This window comes from Carassius carassius, chromosome 10, assembly GCF_963082965.1.
Source record: "Carassius carassius chromosome 10, fCarCar2.1, whole genome shotgun sequence".
NCBI lineage: Eukaryota > Metazoa > Chordata > Actinopteri > Cypriniformes > Cyprinidae > Carassius > Carassius carassius.
The window spans coordinates 11,246,843-11,266,964 of NC_081764.1; the positions used below are offsets into that span (position 1 = coordinate 11,246,843).

Below are 20,122 nucleotides of genomic sequence, written 5' to 3' on the forward strand. Positions count from 1 at the left end.
GAGGTCATCGATGACGTCGACGCAAAATATGCGCATCGATTCATCAACCTGTTTTTATTTCTCTAAAAAACGTTTGCAAAACGTTTACCTTATGTGCGCTGAATATACGCGATGGCCGGATCAACATTCTGTCCAACGTTATATAACCAATCCAGGGTTTTTTCTGCATTGATCTTTTTTTTTTGGCGGCTGTCAAAGCCTTATTTGATCGGTGAGTGATGTAGAATAGAATGATTGTGCTGCGCCTGACAGGGCGCGTACGAGAGAGAGCCCCGGCTGTGCTCGCGCACTCACAGTCTTCAAACTACACGAGCGCTGTCTTGCTCTCTCTCTCTCTCGCTCTCTCTCTCGTGCATATTAACCAAAATCATTAGACATGATAGAAAAAGGGCAGAACGCCAAGGTTTCACGTGGAGCATTCAGAGATTTTTTTTTTCTACATGACAGGCTGCTGGCTCCCACTGTTAATTTTTATTTTTTGGAAAAGCACTCTCTGTATTAGCTTAAAGCCCTAAAGTTTACATTGGTTACTGTATTCTTTCAATTGCTCTAAACAAGTATTTTGGGTGAACTTTTTTATTGAATGCTAGACATCAAGTTGTTGTTATTTTCATCTGAAAGAAGAACTTTTCAGTAAGAAAGGCCCTATGTGTTCAGTAAGCTTGTTTCAGTAAGCTATGCGTTTTCAAGGGTTCAAGGTTTTATTGAATGCTATCTCTATACAAGTGCAAAGTAATGCATTCTTAGTCAGTCTTTTATTTTGTAATTTTAATAGCAATAAACATATTGCAATGTTAAGGAATTCATGTTTTTTTTCATTCAGATATGTAAATCAACATGTATAAATTGTTAGTAGTCAATTAATGGGGAGATAATCGAAATCGAATTGGTCCGGAAAAATTAATCGTTAGATTAATCGATGCATCGAAAAAATAAAAAATAATCGTTTATCCCAGCCCTACTACGTATCAATGCAACCTACAAATGAGAGAACGTTTACTTTGCTTTCTTGGGTTGTCACTTTTGTGAAAAAAAATCTTGTTTGATTTGAGTGACGAGTGTTCATTGAATCGATTGTAAAATCGGTTTTGAATGTCTAAAGTTTTATACGGCAAATAACACCAAATACAGGTAAATCCACGGACAACAGGCAGGAGGAATGTAAAGATTCAATATATTGGTAAAGACCAATATTTCTGATGATTTATTGGCGTGAAGTTACGTGCAAAATGACAAACAGGAGTGCAACATTTTCGAAAAACAATAAGCAGAGTGGACTGCCATAATGCAAAACATTTACTGCAGGCTTCAACATGGCTGTGTTTACGATTAAATTTCAAAAAAAAAAAAAAAAAAAAAAAAAAAAAAAAATCGCATAGGCGATTTTCTTAGGCTAACAAAAAAAATATTTTTCCGAATATTCGTCGAATTTAAAATAAAAATCCACATTCGAATGCGCATATGAATTTTAGGTGTGCATTAAGGAAGCTGCCTTATGAGCCCCGGTACGTGTTCCATTCCATCTCGCCGCGCGCACAGCCGTGTCTACACAACTTTCAAAGGCGGACGAGCTCGACGCGCAGTATCTGCTTTCTCATCTTTCACCTCGTGTACGCGCACGAGATGCGTTTACAATATATGTGTCATAGCATTTAGGGCTGAAACAATTCCTCGAGTAACTCGAGTTACTAGATTACAAAAAATGATCGAGGCAAATTCCTCTGCCTCGAAGCCTCTTTTAATTTATTTTAAATCTCATGTCAGGTTCTTTCGCAATGCTTTTTAATGTGACACAATGCATTTACGTCACTCACAAAGCGGAAGGAGACACAAGCGCGGAGTCTGAAATCGCATACTGCAAGGAGTCAGCAGTGTTTTGATTTGAGGGCTGGGGCAAACGTCAAGAGAACGTCTTGGCATGTCTCCATTGCAAGATAGAGCTGGCATACCACAACTAGGGCCCTATGATTTCCGCGATGCAGAAAACGCGGAGGGAATCGCGGAATCCAGTCATAAAAACGGATTTTACAGTTTAACGCGGAATGGCACGGGATTTGCCAAATTTTTAATGAATTAATCAAAAATAGGTCATTGCACTTAAATTTTAAGCCGGAACAGTCTATTTAAATATCAATCCTGCATGTTCTGCTTGTCTCTGTTAATGAATGGAGCAGAAGTGCGAGTTCCTTTATCACACACACTGAAGCGCGCGTGCTGTCTCACTAAATAAGGACGTGAACACATGAACAACATCTCCAGAACTGCTCTGACAGTCACTTCATGAGCATTTGACCTTGTCACATCACAATACACAGAACTGTTAAGGTACGTCAACCCATCAAAATAAAAGTCCGTTTTTTTAAGGTTTAATTACACAACATTTCTTTCATGTTTTATTTTTAATAGTAAATCCCCTTTGTTTACCAAAAAGTTAAGTTTGCTTTATTTTTTATAATTAAAAGATAAATTAAATGAATGTTTTATGTGTTTAATGTTTAATGTGCATCTCAGAAAATGGTTTATTTTAAACCCAACTGAATGGCACTTAAATTAACTTAATTCATCGTCAACTTTATTGTCATTGTTCACAGTACAAGTACAGACAGAGAAACAATGGGTAATAATTGAATGTTTATTTTTGATGTATGCATTGCATTTTATGCATTTAAATTGAAAAAATATATTTTCTAAAAAAGGAAACTTAGTTGTTCATTGTAAGAGACCCAGGAGTCTTATTTTCTCTTGCATAATTAATATTGCACTTTAATTAAGCGAAAACACATTTTATCCGATTACTCAATTAATCAATGGAATTTTTGGTAGAATACTCGATTACTAAAATATTCGATAGCTACAGCCCTAATTGCATTATAAGGTTATGTTAGCCTATCCAGTTGAAGCCACTAAAAAAAAATAAAAAAAAAATCAATGTGGAGAAGATCTTGTTTACATCAAAACTGAAACCAAGCCGTTCACACAGAACGCATATTTCGCACATCTCCTGTTTTTAAATGAAAAAATGTATCCTGTGTGACTGGTTTTCCGCCCTTTTTATTTAACAATGCATGCATACATGATGCTGTTTTGTTTATAGTTCTTTAAGCAACTTAATTAATAATAATTGGTTCATAAACATTATTTTAAATGTTTTTTTCACAGTCATGTATTCTAATGCTTTGAATAAACATGCAGTAATATTTTGATGCGCTATCTTGAGCCTCAGAATAGAAGCAAAAAGCTTTTCTTCACCCAAACTGAAATTATGCATTTAAAATTCGAATATTGATCATATTTAAGTAAAAAATTCGAATTTAGTTTTTTCAGCTATTTTGACAGCCCTAGGCGATTCAAGCCCGAAACTGTATGAGACTGAATACCGGCTGTTGTAAAAAGAGAAACATTGTGCAGAAGTATTATTTGCTGTTATGCGTGTTTGTCCGAAGCTGCAGTTGCTGTGTGACGGCTGTTCAAAAAAAAAAAAAACAAACAAAAAAAAAACCTGGAGGCGCTCCGAGAAAAGGTCGTTAAAATCATTTTCTTATTTTCGTTTTCGAAACTTGTGTTGGTTGATTCGTGCTTGATTCGTGCAATAGATTTTCGAACATAAAGTGACAGTCGACACGGTCACGGTTTTAGACTAGAGAGGAGAAGGGATGGGAAAAGATCTGGGCACAGTTTTTCCAGAACTTCGTGCCAAGTTAAAGTGGTGTCGAGCTGTTTTAATGAATTTTTTTAGATGTATTATGGTGCCCGAACCCGAATGACTTTGAACAGTGACCGCGAACATTTAGTTTACTGCAGCCGCAGCCATCATTACCAAGCGCGAACCGTTGACTCTGACAGTGAGTGAGAGTATGAGATGAAGCGAACGCACAGGCCATAGTGTGACATCCGTGTAAACACAGATGACGTCAAGGGTTTTTTTTTTAATTAAAGAAGATAGCCTTCATTTGTATGTAGGCCAAGGCAATTTATATATTTAATTTATTTAAATATAATTAATAGTATTTTATTGCGTTTGTATTAGTTGTTTGAAGAGTAAAATAATTGGTCAGTCTTAACGCAAATTTACAATCGGCAAGTCGGTCGGACTAAAAGCAAAAAAATAAAAAAATTGAGTCGGTGCTAAATTGACAGGGTCGGTCGGGTTACGGCAAACAAGAATATTTTTAAGGATGGCCTTACTTTTAACTTTTTTTTTACATGTTTTTTTTGTCTTTTTTTTACATTTTGTCTTTTATTTAAACACTTTAATAAAATATAAATATATATATATATATATATATATATATATATATATATATATATATATATATATAATAAAAAATGAATAAGAAATAAAATAATGCTACAAAATCCTCCACTAAATAAAATACTCTGTCTCAAACCAATATCACATAAAATATAAATAATTAACAGTGCAGCATTACCAATCCCAGCTTGTAGGCCTGCTCATATTTAAAAATATATAACTTTTCCAAAGTGTAAAGTGCAGCAACAACAGTTTCAGTTTTTAGACCTGATCAGATTTTGTTATTGGGTTGGCCCGATCGGAATTAAGAGCAAAGGTCTGTTTAAATGCCGGCGGGAGCTGCGTTTGAATTACGGTTGTTTTTTTCTTAGTTGTAGGGATGTTCACACTTGCGTGATGCCTTTTGAAAACTTTAGAATCAGCTGCAGGGTGGGATTTGCGCTGAACGCGGAGACTTCCGCCACTTAATATGTTTGTGTGGAAACACGAAAATGTACCTATGTTCCGCACACAAAATATTGCATTCGGTACACACGTGCACCGTACCGAAAGCCCTGTACAGAAACGGTCCGGTACGAATACATGTACCGTTACACCCCTAATAGATAGATAGACAGATAGATAGACAGATACTCAGTAAATCCATATATATGTCCAGATGTGTAATGTAACAAAGTAGTACTTCGTAACGGTACTTAAGTATTTTTAGGGAGAATCTGTAGTTTACTTGAGTTTTCATATTTCTGTCAGCTTTCACTTTTACTCCACTATATTTCTTAATTAAAATGTATACTTTTACTGCGATACATTTGCCCGAAACATATTCGTTACTTACAACAAAATAAATTTGGAAGAACACAGACTTCAAGAAAGCAGGTTTGACAAATCCGTGGTCTAGTTCTTCCAAGTTTAAGACTAACGTACTAAAAAACACTTTTGCACACAAGTTCTCGCACAACCGGGGAAACTTCATTTTCCACTCAAGTCAAGACTGGGGTGTGAAGTATATCGTCTGTGATAATATGGTAAGTGTTGTTTTAAAGATGTGCGATCAACACACCCAAACACACCCAGAGTGCACGCGCACAAAACGTGATTTAGTCAGTAAAAATGCATTCAGAAAGTCCACCAGACTTAAGAGAAGCGAAAGGCCTCTGTATGTATTTTGTAGCTCATTTAATATAACTTTAGTTAATCCATCACACACTTAGAGTGCCGTTTTTTCTCCAGATATCAACATGATAACAAACGTAGTATTGATTTCACACAAGTTTAATACAGTAAGTACTCACATTTTAGATGCATGGTTTTGCTGTATTTCCCCAATGAAAATATTTCCAAACAAACAGCTCTGTTTTGCGTTGCTGTGCGAAACACAGGACGGTGTTTCCTGTTTTTTGAACGAATGATTCAGTGACTCACTCATTAAAACATCCCTGAATGAATCAACCTTTCGAATGAATCGATTTGATCCCAATGACTCGATCGTTAACAGTGAATTGCCGCCACCTACTGGCGGCTTTAATTTCACATTTCAAGTATCTTTTCATGATTTAAATCTCTTCAAATCTCAATATTCAACGTTTAATGTTTAAAACACAGCATTATTTATGCATTTGTAATAACTACTGGTTAAATGCATCAATGTCCTCTCTGAGCTGCAATTAAACAGTCTGTAAATTAATCTAAATGCCACTTCAGATGCTGATTCCATATATGCAAAAACGTTTCTTATGATGTAATGAACACAATCTTGCTGCTCAAACTTTTGAATTTGCTTGGTATTTTACTTGCAATACTTTTGTAAGTTAAATATAAATAAAAAATACTTTTCATAAATTTTCGTAAATATCACAGTTTAAAACGTTTACTCAAGTAATATTCCAAACGGTGACTTCAACTCCTACCAAAGTCATTTTCTGGTATGATATCTGTACTCGTTTGTATGGATTTTAAGTACTTTATTCACCATTCCACGTCACCCCAACTACGCGACATAACACGCGCACACATTTTAAATTAACGTTACAAAGCGTTCTGTCGTGTTTTTAGTTCAGACAACTTGGTTTATTTTAATGGGAGCGTTCTAGTTTGTCGCGTCGCGTCTTTACATCTGTTTTTATACAGTCTGTGCTTCATACGCGCATTCGCGTGTAGGCCCACCTCATCCACGACGTAAAACTTCAAACAACTCAAAGGAATTCAACCCAACAATACCTCTCCATTCTGTCTTACACATACAGAAACAAACAAACACATATTCTAACACATATTATAACAAAACTACGCGAACGCCGACTGTTTGACTGACCAGCTACAGAGAAAGCGGCTCAAAAAAGACAACACCCAGCATGAAAATAAGTCAAAACTCCGCTCTACCCACCCTTACTTGAGTTTTCCAGGACAAACAATCCGCTTCAACTATTCATTCATGCATTTTCTGATGTGGTTTCCAGTTCCGAGGTGGCTGAGAGGATGAAGATAACTCGTTACGGTGGGTTTTGGTGGTTAATCTGTGGCGGTTTGGAGTAGCTGAGAGAGTTTGAGGAATCCTGCCCGCGGTGAGTGCTGTCGCAAACGCAGCTCAGGCTGGGAGTTCCTGTTGCGCTCTACAGGGAAATTCAACAGGAAACTCCAGCGCCGCAGTGCAGCTCACTTCCAGCAGGGGGCGTTCAGGAATATTCCGCACGAAATTACAGGATTTTAAACTGTGAAATGGTTTTAAATGTAAATATACAAATTTTTGAAATGCTAGATCTTATATGTATATTTACTCCCATCCTCCATCCTCCGTTACTCCAGTTCACATGATCCCTTAGAAAACATTGCATTCTAATATGCTGCTTTTTTTTGTGCTCAAGTAACATTTATTATTATCAATGTTGAAAACAGCACAACTCGGCACAATGTGCTTCTTAATATTTGTGTGGAATTCATTATTCAATATTTTTTTAATGAATAGAACGTTCAAAAGAACAATATTTATAGTTGCTTTTTTCTAAAACTTTCTAAAAGCCTTTTCAATTTAATGCATTCTCACTATTTTTTTATCTTGCTGAATTTAAACTTTTGAATGGTATTGTATTAAAAAAAAAGTATGAGGCAACATTATATCTCAAAGTAAGGGCAATTTAATTTAAAATATCCAATCCATTCAGCAACATAAGCTCAACGGCATACAAATGTAGCCTACAATTTTCAAAGTTAGCAAATATTATGTACAGTACTTAAATTTGAGCTTTAAGTTTTTCTTTTCACTGTTGTGTGTAATATACGTAATTAGATAAAATTTAATTGCTTTTTTCACGTGCGCTTCACATATCCACTGCACATAGAAGACACTTACGTTTTACATATGGCATATTGAGTCATAACACAGGCCAACAATGCTGAAAAACAAAAAAAAGACTTCACAAAACATTAAGTATCTTGATGCAGCAGCTGTGCTGTAGACAGAGACAATTCAACACAAGTTTCACTGTTTAGAGACAAAGTGGTACTTCTGTACCAATGAAGTGCAATTGGGGTTTTGTCTCTCTCATGTGCTATGATGTCAGATATCCTGGTAGAGAAAAACAAGAACAGTACAGCAACCGTAATGCAGTAGTACAATAAATAATCTGTTTTGTGATCAGTGCTCTGGATTGAAAGCATGCTCAATCTGTTAACACTGTTCAAATCCTGCCATTAGCGACAGCGCCAAGGACTCCACTAAAAGACAACAGGAACACATGGTGAGTAAAAACTAAATATCTCTGGATTCACTCATTATAACGAGAAAAAAAATGAAAAATATATATAATAAATTTACATTTCCATGCACTTTTTTTTGTTGCATTGGGACATTTGTTTTTAATTCTTACTCTCAAAGATTATCAATGTATTTTATAACTTTAAGGGAGCAATGAACACTGTGTAAGGACCATGTCAATCAGAAAACAGTTCCTGCATGGAGCTCTCTTCAAACAAGCTGGTTATCGGAATCAGCTGTGTTAAATAAGAGAGACATGGAAATTATGCAGAGGAACTGAGAACCACTGCTTTAAATATTTCCATAATGCACTGTTCTTGTTTGTATTACAGTATAGTCATATAGTCATTTGGAGTTAAAAACAGACAACATTAGTGAGATTCACCCTGTTATTTTAAAATGCACAGCAGTGGAGGACTTACAATGAGGAAATGAGCCCCTGCACACGGCCTTGTTTAAAATAGTCACCAGAAACATGAGACAGTTTTAAAAATCTGACTCCATTTTGTCAATCGACTCGATTCTGAGGAAAAAAAAGGAAAATATTTAACGAATGGTAAAATCCGAAAAGGGAAGTAAAACCTCATCCTCATCAAAATGAAGTGAAAGCTGCAAGACAAGGACAAGTGGCTAGACTTAAACATCTAGAGATTCCACACATGAAGAGTTTTAAACTTACTTCCAGGCCATAAAACCAGCCTGCCATCTGTCTGAGAAAATGAGAACTAAGTTCAGCACTTACATGATGGCCTCCATCACTTACATGATGGATTTTATGACACTAATAACAATATCTACAGGCCATGGAACCTGGTGAGAGAAAATAAGTAGGCATTCATATAAAATGCATTATTTATACAGATAACTATCATAAAAACAAATACATAAATTGACATTTCAAAACAAATGCTTACATTTGATTATTTATGGTGTTATTACAATCTTCAAAGCATAAAAAGCAAAATGTCAAAATTAAATTAATTGTGGGTTTGTAACCTTAAAACTCAACGTAAGACTATCAAGGTTATTCACTGGCTGCTCTTTTTCTTGCAGGATCAATCGTTTAAAGAAATATAGACAACCTGGAATCATGAGAAAAATGTGAGATTCAGAAAAAAAACTACAACAACAGGATATTGAGTGGTATTTCAGGTAGGGTTGAATGGTAAACCACAGGATCTCTAGAGATGCACGTGCAGTACCGACTGCTGTCCTCGTGGTGGCGCTGACCAACAGACTTTTGCAGCTGCACAGCTCTCCTTCTCCAGAACTTTTTCAAAGATGGCTGTGTAGAAATCATAAATAGTATCCCCTGCTTCCAAAAGGAAGTAGTTTCTCATGGCCTGCAATTACCCCAGAAGCCTAAGATGAAAATTAGAAAGTTAATCCTCAATGCACTACACCGCACCAAACAATTCATCTGCAGTATCTCACCTGTAGTCTTTTTTCAGGGTTCTCATGAGGTTCCCACAGCATTCGATGTATCTCCTCTCAATATGGGATCAATATCAAACGTCTGACATGTCACAGACTCAGAGGAGCGGTCCAAAATCACATAGCTGCCAGAGAATGTCATTTTGCTCCAAAAAAAGCCTGCAAGAGATAACACAATCTCAATCACTTCAATGGAAAACACGCTAATGAGATTGTGACTGAACAAACATAGTTTACATTTACATTTATGCATTTAAATCATTTATTCTGTATTCTGCTGTTACCTTGCAAAATTAATGACCAGCAGGGGGTCATGGATGTCCCTCAGCTCTAGAGCATCTTGATCAGACTTAAAGGCAACCATACTGGTGGGTGACTCTTCTCCACGCCAAAGACGAATCTGAACTGATTCCAAGAAGAGCGTGTACAGACGCTTTCTTTCGGCATCTGCAGAGAGACAGAATTTTCATTGTCAGAAATATTAAGACATATTAAGCTAAAAGAAACAAAAATGAAGTAAACAAAACAAATGGTTATTATCATTAACAAAAACGTTACTAATGTAAAAATGTGAACATGTAACAAAAAACTAAACCGAAACTAGAAAACAATATGGATAAAAACTTAATGGAATTACAGAGAAAATTACTTCAGACCATCAGACCAGTGCATTATGTTGAAATGAACCCCTATTAAGCAAGAAGGGGTCTAATTCACATTACAAATAAACAACCACATATTTCTTTCTTTAAGTGACTTTTAGGGTGGCTATAATTGACATCCATGACACTGAAATATGTACAGTAGTAACTCATGCATATAACACTGGAAAGACAAGCCCCCCTTTGTCTAAGACAGAATTTCTGGTACTTCTACTATAATGACAGCTGCTTGTTTTCAAACTTTTTTAATTTTAAGAAATCAGGAGTATCCATATAAAACAACTAAAATTAAAATAGCTACATTCTGTAATTTTAGTAGATTCAAGACCTAAATGTTCATCAGGGTTCGATCATGAATTTATTTGACTTTTCCACTTGTTTGTGATTATGGGAATATCATTTTGAACTGGCCATTTCTCAGCAATGCCTACTCAATATTTTTTATAGCTTGATATAAAAAATATATATATTAATAATAGACATGCCTATGCCTTTTTTATATTGTATTCATTTCCATGACTTTTCCCGTTCTATAAATGTGACATTTCGTGACATCCCGTTTTTAAAAAAATATTTTCCCCTGGTTTAAATAAATAAATATAATATAAATAAATGCTTAAATAAAAATGACAGCTGTTGAGGGAGCAAATTAAAATATATTCTCTTTTTGGTTTAATCAACAAAGTCCAAGCTACCTCCAGCTGACGCTAGATCTGCGTATGTAATTCATGATGCTGAATCATACCTGTTCATGGATGCCATGCTACTGTTAAATTTAGCTGCACTGGCACATTTATAACACATGTCATTGTCAGTAAGTGCTACAGTGCTGTATTGTTATATGTGACAACTTTGTATTATATTGTGTGTGTCATCATTGGCAGAGGGAACAGATTACTTATGTTAAACGTGGCATACCAGAAGTCCCTGTGGTTTACTGGTACATCCTTGTTCCTGGTACACATATCCATATATTTATTTATTCAGAAAGCAGGTGTATAATTTTATATATATATATATATATATATATATATATATATATATATATATATATATATACATATATATATATATATATATATATATATATATATATATATATATATATATATAGACATTTTAAGGGGTTTTGTACCTTTTAATTATAAATTCTTTGGCGGGGTCAAATAAGTGACCGCTTCGTTCCGTATCGTTTCTACCCAGAGAGAGAAAAGGAGCGCCACCTGATAGAAATAAACAAAAAAGAAGAGCGTTACACGGATAAATGTACAAATGTACTGTATGCATCTACTGCTCAATACCAAAACCAGACACACTTACAGACTGCTCGGAGGCCTCGCTCACGCTGTCATACTCTGTTATGGCCTTGTAGAGCGTGTTGAGTAAGTGTGAGGCTCGTAACACATTGGGCGTTCCGGGCAGCACATCCGCCACTCCTGTGCAGAAAACCCTGTGCAGCATGGAGATCTGAGCCAGATGAGGACTTAACTGTTCCAGCACAGATGACAGAGTCACTGTCTCATCTATGAACAATCACTATAAAATCAATACTATAACACAAAATTAACTGAGAATATATTTGACACACACACAAAAAAAAAAACTTGCTACTAAGTTGCACAGATAATTACCAATTAACAGCAAGCAACACATTGAATTAAACATGAGATTTTGAATTAGAAAGACTGAAATAGTATTTTCTTGTAAAACATACTCCAATAATCTTTTTAATTAAATAAAAAAAAGTTTTAAAACGTATATACATATATATTTTAGAGTGCGGACACAAAGAAAAACCGACCTTTTGCAATAATGTCTTTCTCAATAGTATTGAGCTCCTCTTTAAAGCTGGTGAAGTATTTATACAGGGCCCACACAAATGCTTGGTAGGTCCTGAAGGGAGGGTCAGAGCTCTTCGTGGAGGATGAGGAGGAGGAGGAAGAGTTAAGACCTGGAGGACAGGGATCTGCACTGTGGCCGGTAACTTCATCAATAAACTTAGCAGTCGGGAAACAGCCTGCCCATAGGCTGCTATGTGCTCCAGTACAGAGTGAAGACCGTTCTGTACAAAAACATACATATTGATAAAAAGCCACTTTCAACCAATCATCTGGTTGAAAAACAGCTTCCACTCACATTAGTTAGATGTGTGACCACCACATCATTCCTCACAGTCACCTTGCCATCATTGTGCTGGAAAATGAAGAGTTTCTTTACACCAGAGAAGAGCCTGAGGGGAGGCAGAAAAGAACACATGATCTTGATATGAGCAGTCAGTCATCTTTGTGATGCATTCTCTTCTGGTAAAGGAAACATTCACGTGTCAACAACCAGTGCAGATGTAATCTTGTGGGGAAAAAACTCCATTCCAGAACTGCTAATTTCCTGCAGGTTTCAACTTGTATTCTAAACCTTATCCACATATGCAACCTTCACAAACTTAACATTTGCACTTTCCTTTGGTAAGAACAGGTTTGTCTAGATTATTAAATGTAATCATGGCAAGAACATTCACACATACATACAGTACAGACAAATACAACAGTTTGGACACACCTTCAAATTCAAAGAGTTTTCTTTATTTTCATGACTATGAAAATTGCAGAGTCACACTGAAGGCATCAAGGGCTATTTGACCAAGAAGGAGAGTGATGGGGTGCTGCGCCAGATGACCTGGCCTCCACAGTCACCGGACCTGAACCCAATCGAGTTGTTTAGGGGTGAGCTGGACCGCAGACAGAAGGCAAAAGGGCCAACAAGTGCTAAGCATCTCTCGTGGGAACTCCTTCAAGACTGTTGGAAGACCATTTCAGGTGACTACCTCTTGAAGCTCATCAAGAGAATGCCAAGAGTGTGCAAAGCAGTAATCAAAGCAAAAGGTGGCTACTTTGAAGAACCTAGAATATGACGTATTTTCAGTTGTTTCACACTTTTTTGTTATGTATATAATTCCATATATAATTCCACATGTGTTAATTCATAGTTTTGATGCCTTCGGTGTGAATCTACAATTTTCATAGTCATGAAAATAAAGAAAACTCTTTGAATGAGAAGGTTTGTCCAAACTTCTAGTCTGTACTGTACATACAAACATAAAGACAGTACTGTACATACAAACAGTAAAGGCGGTAACAAAGGGTAACTAACGTCATTGACAGGCGACTACACTGCCCCGTGTCACTGTTTAGAATGGGAATTTTCTCATGATTTACAAGTAGTTGAAAACATTAGAGATATTGTTAGTAATCAGCTGGACAAAATATATAACACTAGTGTTGGGGATTGCCCCACTGATTGCTAGTTTTTAATGGTGTTAACCACTTCAGTACTCTGATCAGGGAGGAGTCATCAGATTTCGTTTCCACTTTTATTTTGTGCAAGTTTCAACCTTGTACACATGACAGTATACAACTGAGGTAGTTTCTGTAATAAACAAATAAACAAAATAAATTACTTGTCTACATACTGTTATGATTCAACAGTAAATTACGAATGAAACATTATCAACAACTCTCATATATCCACTTACAATACTAAGAAAGAAAGGATATAAACTATGGAAATAAATACAATAGCATAAATCACATTATGCTGCATTATTATAACAACAGTTAACAAACTGTAAAATATAGGATTATACACATAAGGGGAAGAATTAAACATATTCATATTGCAAATATTAGTGGTATTAGCGTCCGTGCTAGCGCGAGTGCGCTGATAATTACACAGATCACAAAACAGCGGCAATATTGTCTTAGTGCCAGAAATAGTTGCCGCGCACACAAACATTCCGCATTAAACATAGAATCGTATTATGAACTTACTTTGTCAGTAACTTTAACTTGCACTCAAGGATGTTGCACACGAGTGGAAAGTCTGCACACGCTATGAAACTCCAGCTACAAAACTCCGGCTGCTGCGCCTAGGTAGCAGAGAATACCACACTTACGTTAGAATTGTATCTGCTTCAAACTACGTATAGCGCATCTTCCGTAACTTAACACATTAGCAGAATAAATTACGGACAATAAGAGAAAAACCATAAAGAATTCACAACAACTAGCCTAGTGTCCCATGATCCTTCGGAAATAATTCTAATATGCTGATTTAGCTCTCAAGAATAATTTTTTATTGGAATCAATACTGAAAACCTTAAACAACTATTATCAATTAATTACTTCATTAATTAAATGACAAATATATCTTAGTGTTTTATTTGTTTCGATTTTTATAAGACATTAGCTTCTTGTTGATCTACCGATTCACATTTACAACTGCGTGTTTGCAGCATATGAGTTGATTTTCACTTTGGTCTGAACAAAAACAGCAGCACTTATTGAAAATGCACATTCATTCTCTAGCAGCAGGTGGCACTTTTCGGACTGCTTTGTGTACTGCAGTAACCAAGCAGCTCAGCACCTGACTTTAAAACGCGCTCATGTTTATTTAATGAGATCATAGCCTTTAGAAGCTTAATTGACACATTAAGCCATATCACAATTCGTGTCTTTCCGTCCCCAAATTAAGACCTCTTGAGATCAAAATTAAGACTTTCATGTACCATTTAAGACTTTCTATGGACTTAAATTTGATACAAGTAAATTTAAGACTTTTGTAAATTACCCTGTAAATGTGCAATAAAAAAAAATAAAAAAAGAGAGAGACTTTCAGAAACATAAAGAAAATAGAAAAAAATTACTCCAAATTTCTGATTGTCATATATACAGTATATAATCATACCAAGGAGTTTCCCGAATCACCTGTGCCTCTGTAACAAAAGACTTCTCCTCAGGCAGGTAGAGAGGCCCAGTGTTATACAGGTGCTGATCCCTGGAGGAAAAGAGAATGATATAAAAAATGACAACACAAACCCTCAAATGAACTCCATTTAAATGAAGATTAAATAACTTAAACAGCATTTGCTTCTGAAATATTATTAAATCATGACAAAAAAAAAACCAAATTTATGGCCATGTGATGAAGAAAGCAAACAAGACATAACAAGCAAAAATGTCTTACCAGACACTGAAGAGGTTGGAGTGCAAGTGGAGGCTGTGTGGAAAGCGGGGAGAGTTGGGAACCCGATACGAAGTGACAATATGCTGCTCCAACCAAGCCTTGGATTCTGGCTCACCCACTACAAGAACAAGACTCAGTGAGAACTAGGAATTCTGAAAAACTAAAAAATTATTTCATTAACTGAGGGCTACTATAAGAAAATGTGCTGATACAGTCCCATACCGGTCCAGGTGACTTGGACAGTCTTGTCATTCTGCTCGTGGTCCTCCGGTGGCGTCCTGTCCATCTGTATACCAGAATCCTCTCTGCTCAGGGGCTGCTGGCTATCTTCTTCTTCACTCTCATCCTCAGACCACTCCTGCCACATAAACGACCTGTGGTACTCCTGTGGTACTCTTATGCCTAACATTGCTAACTATATATAGTATAGAATAGCAATGAAGGATCGGGCCTTTTAAATTTGTTTAAAATGTTTCATTAAATATGCAGGCAAATAACTAATAATGTTAATTAATTAACATTTATAATTCTTTATCGTCAGGGTTATTATAGTTAACTAAAATGAAAAACATTTATAGATGCACACACACACAAAAAAAAAACATCTTTATGTGAAATAAATAGTTATTTTGGACTTTTGAAAAATAACACCCATTCACTGACATTATAAAGCTTGGAAGGGCGAGGACATTCTTAAATACAACTCCGATTGGATTCGTCTGAAAGAAAAAAAGTCATATACACCTAGGATGGCTTGAGGGTGAGTAAATCATGGAGCAATTAGCATAGATACTAGACCAGATCTGATCTAATAGTGTAATTGCGCTCACTCACTGGAGTGTCTGGAAGGGGTCCAGTATCAATATGTTCCCCTTCCATAATGTACTTGGCCCAATCAAACTTGTCTTCTTTCTCTGTAGAAAAAAACATTAATTTGTAGATACATCAGTAGTAGTATTGTCCAAAAATATACATGTTTTGACACAAAAGACAAACTGAACCTGATTCTTTTAATCTACAGGTAGGTCTTTCGCAGTAGTTGGTGTTGGATGGGGAGTCAGACAGATGGAGCAATAAAGCCAGCACACTAAAGTGGACATCAGTCTGAAATCAGACAGAGTAACAGACATATTCAGCATATGTAATGTTCTAAATCATCTCTGGATGATGTCGTGTTCTCCCACCTTGATTCCCTCAGTGTTAGGAAGAGGAGAACTGAGAAATTCTTCAGTTAACCATAACCAACTCTCTGCTTTACTTAAGTCAGAGTGGACCATGAGCTTCTCATGAATCGTGGGAGAAAGAGAAACCTCAAAAATATCAGAATATCAAAAGATCAGCATATCACAAAAAAGTGCCCAGAATTGTTCAAAGCTTTAGACTTCCTACCCATTAATGGAGCGTTGCACATTTTGTCTGTTGTCAGACAGATAGACAGATAGATAGATAGATAGATAGATAGATAGATAGATAGATAGATAGATAGATAGATAGATAGATAGATAGATAGATAGATAGATAGATAGATAGATAGATAGATAGATAGATAGATAGATAGAGAAAGTCGAATTTAGGGCAAAGTTTAACTGAGTTTATTTAATTATCATTAACATATTTATTATCATTTCCCCTGTTGTCGCCTCCATCACTTCAGATGCTACTTCTACAGTGCCGTGAGAATAATAATGAGGCAGGAGAGCGCATAACTGCCATGTATCGAACAGGCTCAAACATGACGAAACACAGGCTGCGTGCGTGCCTACCTGTTTTTATACGTACAGTCTATGGTCCCTACTTATCCTGGGTCGCTGTGATTTTGCCAATTAAGACATGTTCCTGGATCAACATCTTCTGACGATCCTGGATCAACATTAATTTCCAAAAATATAGACTTAACCCAATCCCTACCCCTAAACCTAACCCTACCCATAATTTATTCCTAAAATCATTGGGAAATGATAGCTGATTAACAAGGGTGTAGAAGCACCCAACCCCAATTTTAAGCCTAAAACAGATATTTCCTGAAAAGTGATATATCAATTCTGATTGGTTAATTGGACTGTTGTTCCCGGATCAACAAGGATGTTGATCCAGGAACATGTTGTACTTGTTGAAATCACATTCGCCACTTATACTAGTTGAAGATTTGATGAAGATAAAAGTACAAACTTTAGAGTGTTTAGTAGAAAAGTAGGCAAGCTTTGGGACATACTAACATTTAGTTGTGTCTTTAACGGAATGCACTGTAGCATTACTTGCATAGTCACACGCACAATGTCATTGTAAACTGGTCTGCCAATCATTTTTGTCACAGTTAACATGCTCCACATTTCATCTGCACCAACAATGTACATTTTTATAAACATCCGTTTGGCCATTAAATTTTAAATGCATCATATATATATATATATATATATATATATAAAATAGTTCCTTACAGCAACAGTAAAGGGCAAAAGAATGCTCCGATCATGCCTCATCTAATGGAGCTTAAATAAAACAGAGAATTTGAGCTCTCAACATCTGCTGTCATTTATTTTTTTAACACCATATATGATATTTTCTCACACATACATCTGCTTATCTCTGAGCATGAGGAAATGTCTATTTTCAGTCTTTTAGTCTTAAAACACACCGATACGCAGTACAGCGTGAGTTTGCAAGCATCGTTGCAGTGTAAACAGATGGAAATAAGCTACAGAATTACACCTGAAACAGAAAACTAATAACTACAGTAATATTCCCTCCTCACTTCGGAAACTGTAGGCTTCCACACAGATGCATGCACACATATCTCCAAGATCAAAGATGCAACATAACGACAAATAACAAACAGTTAATTCTTCTAAAATACATAATAAATTAAACAGTTTAGATGCTATATTATTGGTTGTTTATGTCTATATATGTATACATATATAGCCATTGTAGCTTTTTATTCGTGTTTGTAGTTCTGAACTGAATCCTTTGCTAAAATGCAATGGATTGTGGGCAATATTGGCCATTAGGATGTGCAAAAATCTTCCTGAAATAATAGATCATCCAGGGACTTTTGGCATACTGATTTCAACGTAGGCTACTATGTTTTGGGACACATATTTATGGTGGATAGTATGAACATTGTGAAGCAGGGTCGGTAGGATAATATAACAGTATGGCTCTTGGCAAACCAGCTTTTGGTGCATATACCGCCACCTACTCGGATGGAGTGCGGAGCACTGACATTGAGGGGATCAGAATTTTTTTTTTTTTTTTTACATATTCTTCCTTAAGTGCTGTTTATCAATCATGTGTCTTTTAGATATTTTAACAGTATATTAAACACTGTTGCATCTTTTTGTAACACATTTTCCATTGAAAGCTGCACTAGTACTAAGAGCCTTTATTAATTGTTGTCTTTGCATTTTATTAAAAGATGCTCATTTGTTTAAGTTGCTCACATCTGACACAACATCCAGATTCATGTTTTCCAATGATATGAAGTGACTGATTAAGCACAGAGTGTACAGTTCTAAGACAGTATATTACACTTCTCTTCTACTTCCAAAACTTCTCCTCTTGCACCTGACTAATCTCTTAATATTGTACAAATGGCGTCCTTTATTCGTATCCTGTTTTCTTTGCCACATTTTATTGACAGCTCATTTAATTAGCCCTTTTACTTCTGGCTTACTCATTTTAATGCTTGTTTGGCCTTTTGATCCACCACCTCGTTTCTTTCAGCCCCTAAATGAGCAGGTGACAGGTACACATTTAAATTAAATTATTGCTCTCCTTTGATGTAACCTAAACAAAATGTGTAATATATCAGTTAAAACATATGACCACTTCTGGCAGATTTATTTCTTTCACACATTGTAGATCAAGTAATATTGCAAGCACTTCTGTTGTATAAACTGATATATGCTTGGATGTTCTTTTAGCTATTTTGTACTGTATACTGCTGATTTACGCTGAGGGACAGTGTTTTCTCTACTTCCTGTTGGCCTTCTGTAGCAAATTGTAGCTCCGTGTAGCTGTTTTTATTTTATTTTTTTCTCTAGAATCTTTATCTTACTATCACTCTCTGTTTTTTAAAGTGGTAAAATATAACTTAATTCACACCATATTTCTGATATTATCGATCAATCTTATCAGATTAACTTTGATCGTTCACTTTTATTTTATTTACGTGAGTGCAGTACACCTGCAAAGCGTTAGCACTCGTTAGCTTGTCATTAGCGTTTTTCATTCGAACCTATCGCTGTTTTCTTTTCTCCTCTCCCTCGCTCCAGTTTTTCACAAGTTCATCAAGCTCCAGTTTTTCACAAGTTCATCAAACAACCGCAGTAAGAATTTTCATCAAGCACGGTGAGTAATGGCTTCTCCTATCATTGTTTCTTGCACCTCTTGCCACATGTACAGTTTATCTATCTCTGTCGCTGATGAGGGATTCACATGTGATAAATGCAGGGAAATAGTTAGGCTGACAGAGAAGATTTCAGAATTAGAGACACGCATCCAAACTTTAATTGAGGACAGTAAGAATGTTAGGGCTCTAGATACGGCTTTGGATGCGTCTAGCTCAGGGATTCCTGTACATTGTTCGGTTCCGGAAACAGAGCCCCAGCAGCAGGGCAACTGGGTGACGGTGAGGCAGCGTAGTCGTGGGTCAAAACACCGCTCTTCTGTTCCGATCAAAACATTAAACAGGTTCTCCCCACTCAGTGATGCACCCACTGAGAAACCTGATGAAAGTGCTCTAGTTATTGGTGATTCTATTGTACGGAACGTGAATATAGAGACACCAGCCACCATAGTCAAATGTTTACCGGGAGCCAGAGCGCCTGACATCTTGGCAAATTTAAAAGTGCTGGCTAATGCTAAACGTAAATACAGTAAGATTGTTATTCATGCCGGCGCTAATGATGTTCGACTTCGCCAGTCGGAGATCACTAAAAATAACATTAAAGAGGTGTGTGAACTTGCAAGCACGATGTCAGACACTGTAATATGCTCTGGTCC

At 36.2% G+C, this 20,122-nt stretch overlaps 1 long non-coding RNA gene and 1 pseudogene across 1 annotated transcript; both read right to left on the bottom strand.

Annotated features, from left to right (window-relative positions):
• Positions 1 to 7,360: 7,360 nt before the first annotated feature.
• Positions 7,361 to 8,757, bottom strand: LOC132151286 (uncharacterized). The gene is made up of 2 exons (XR_009436361.1): positions 8,683 to 8,757; positions 7,361 to 8,526 (listed from the first exon to the last, which is right to left on the bottom strand). It is a non-coding gene; the product is annotated as an uncharacterized LOC132151286 (long non-coding RNA).
• A 23-nt stretch (positions 8,758 to 8,780) lies between these two features.
• On the bottom strand, positions 8,781 to 18,582 carry LOC132152295 (gamma-tubulin complex component 5-like; annotated as a pseudogene).
• Between the last annotated feature and the right edge of the window lie 1,540 nt (positions 18,583 to 20,122).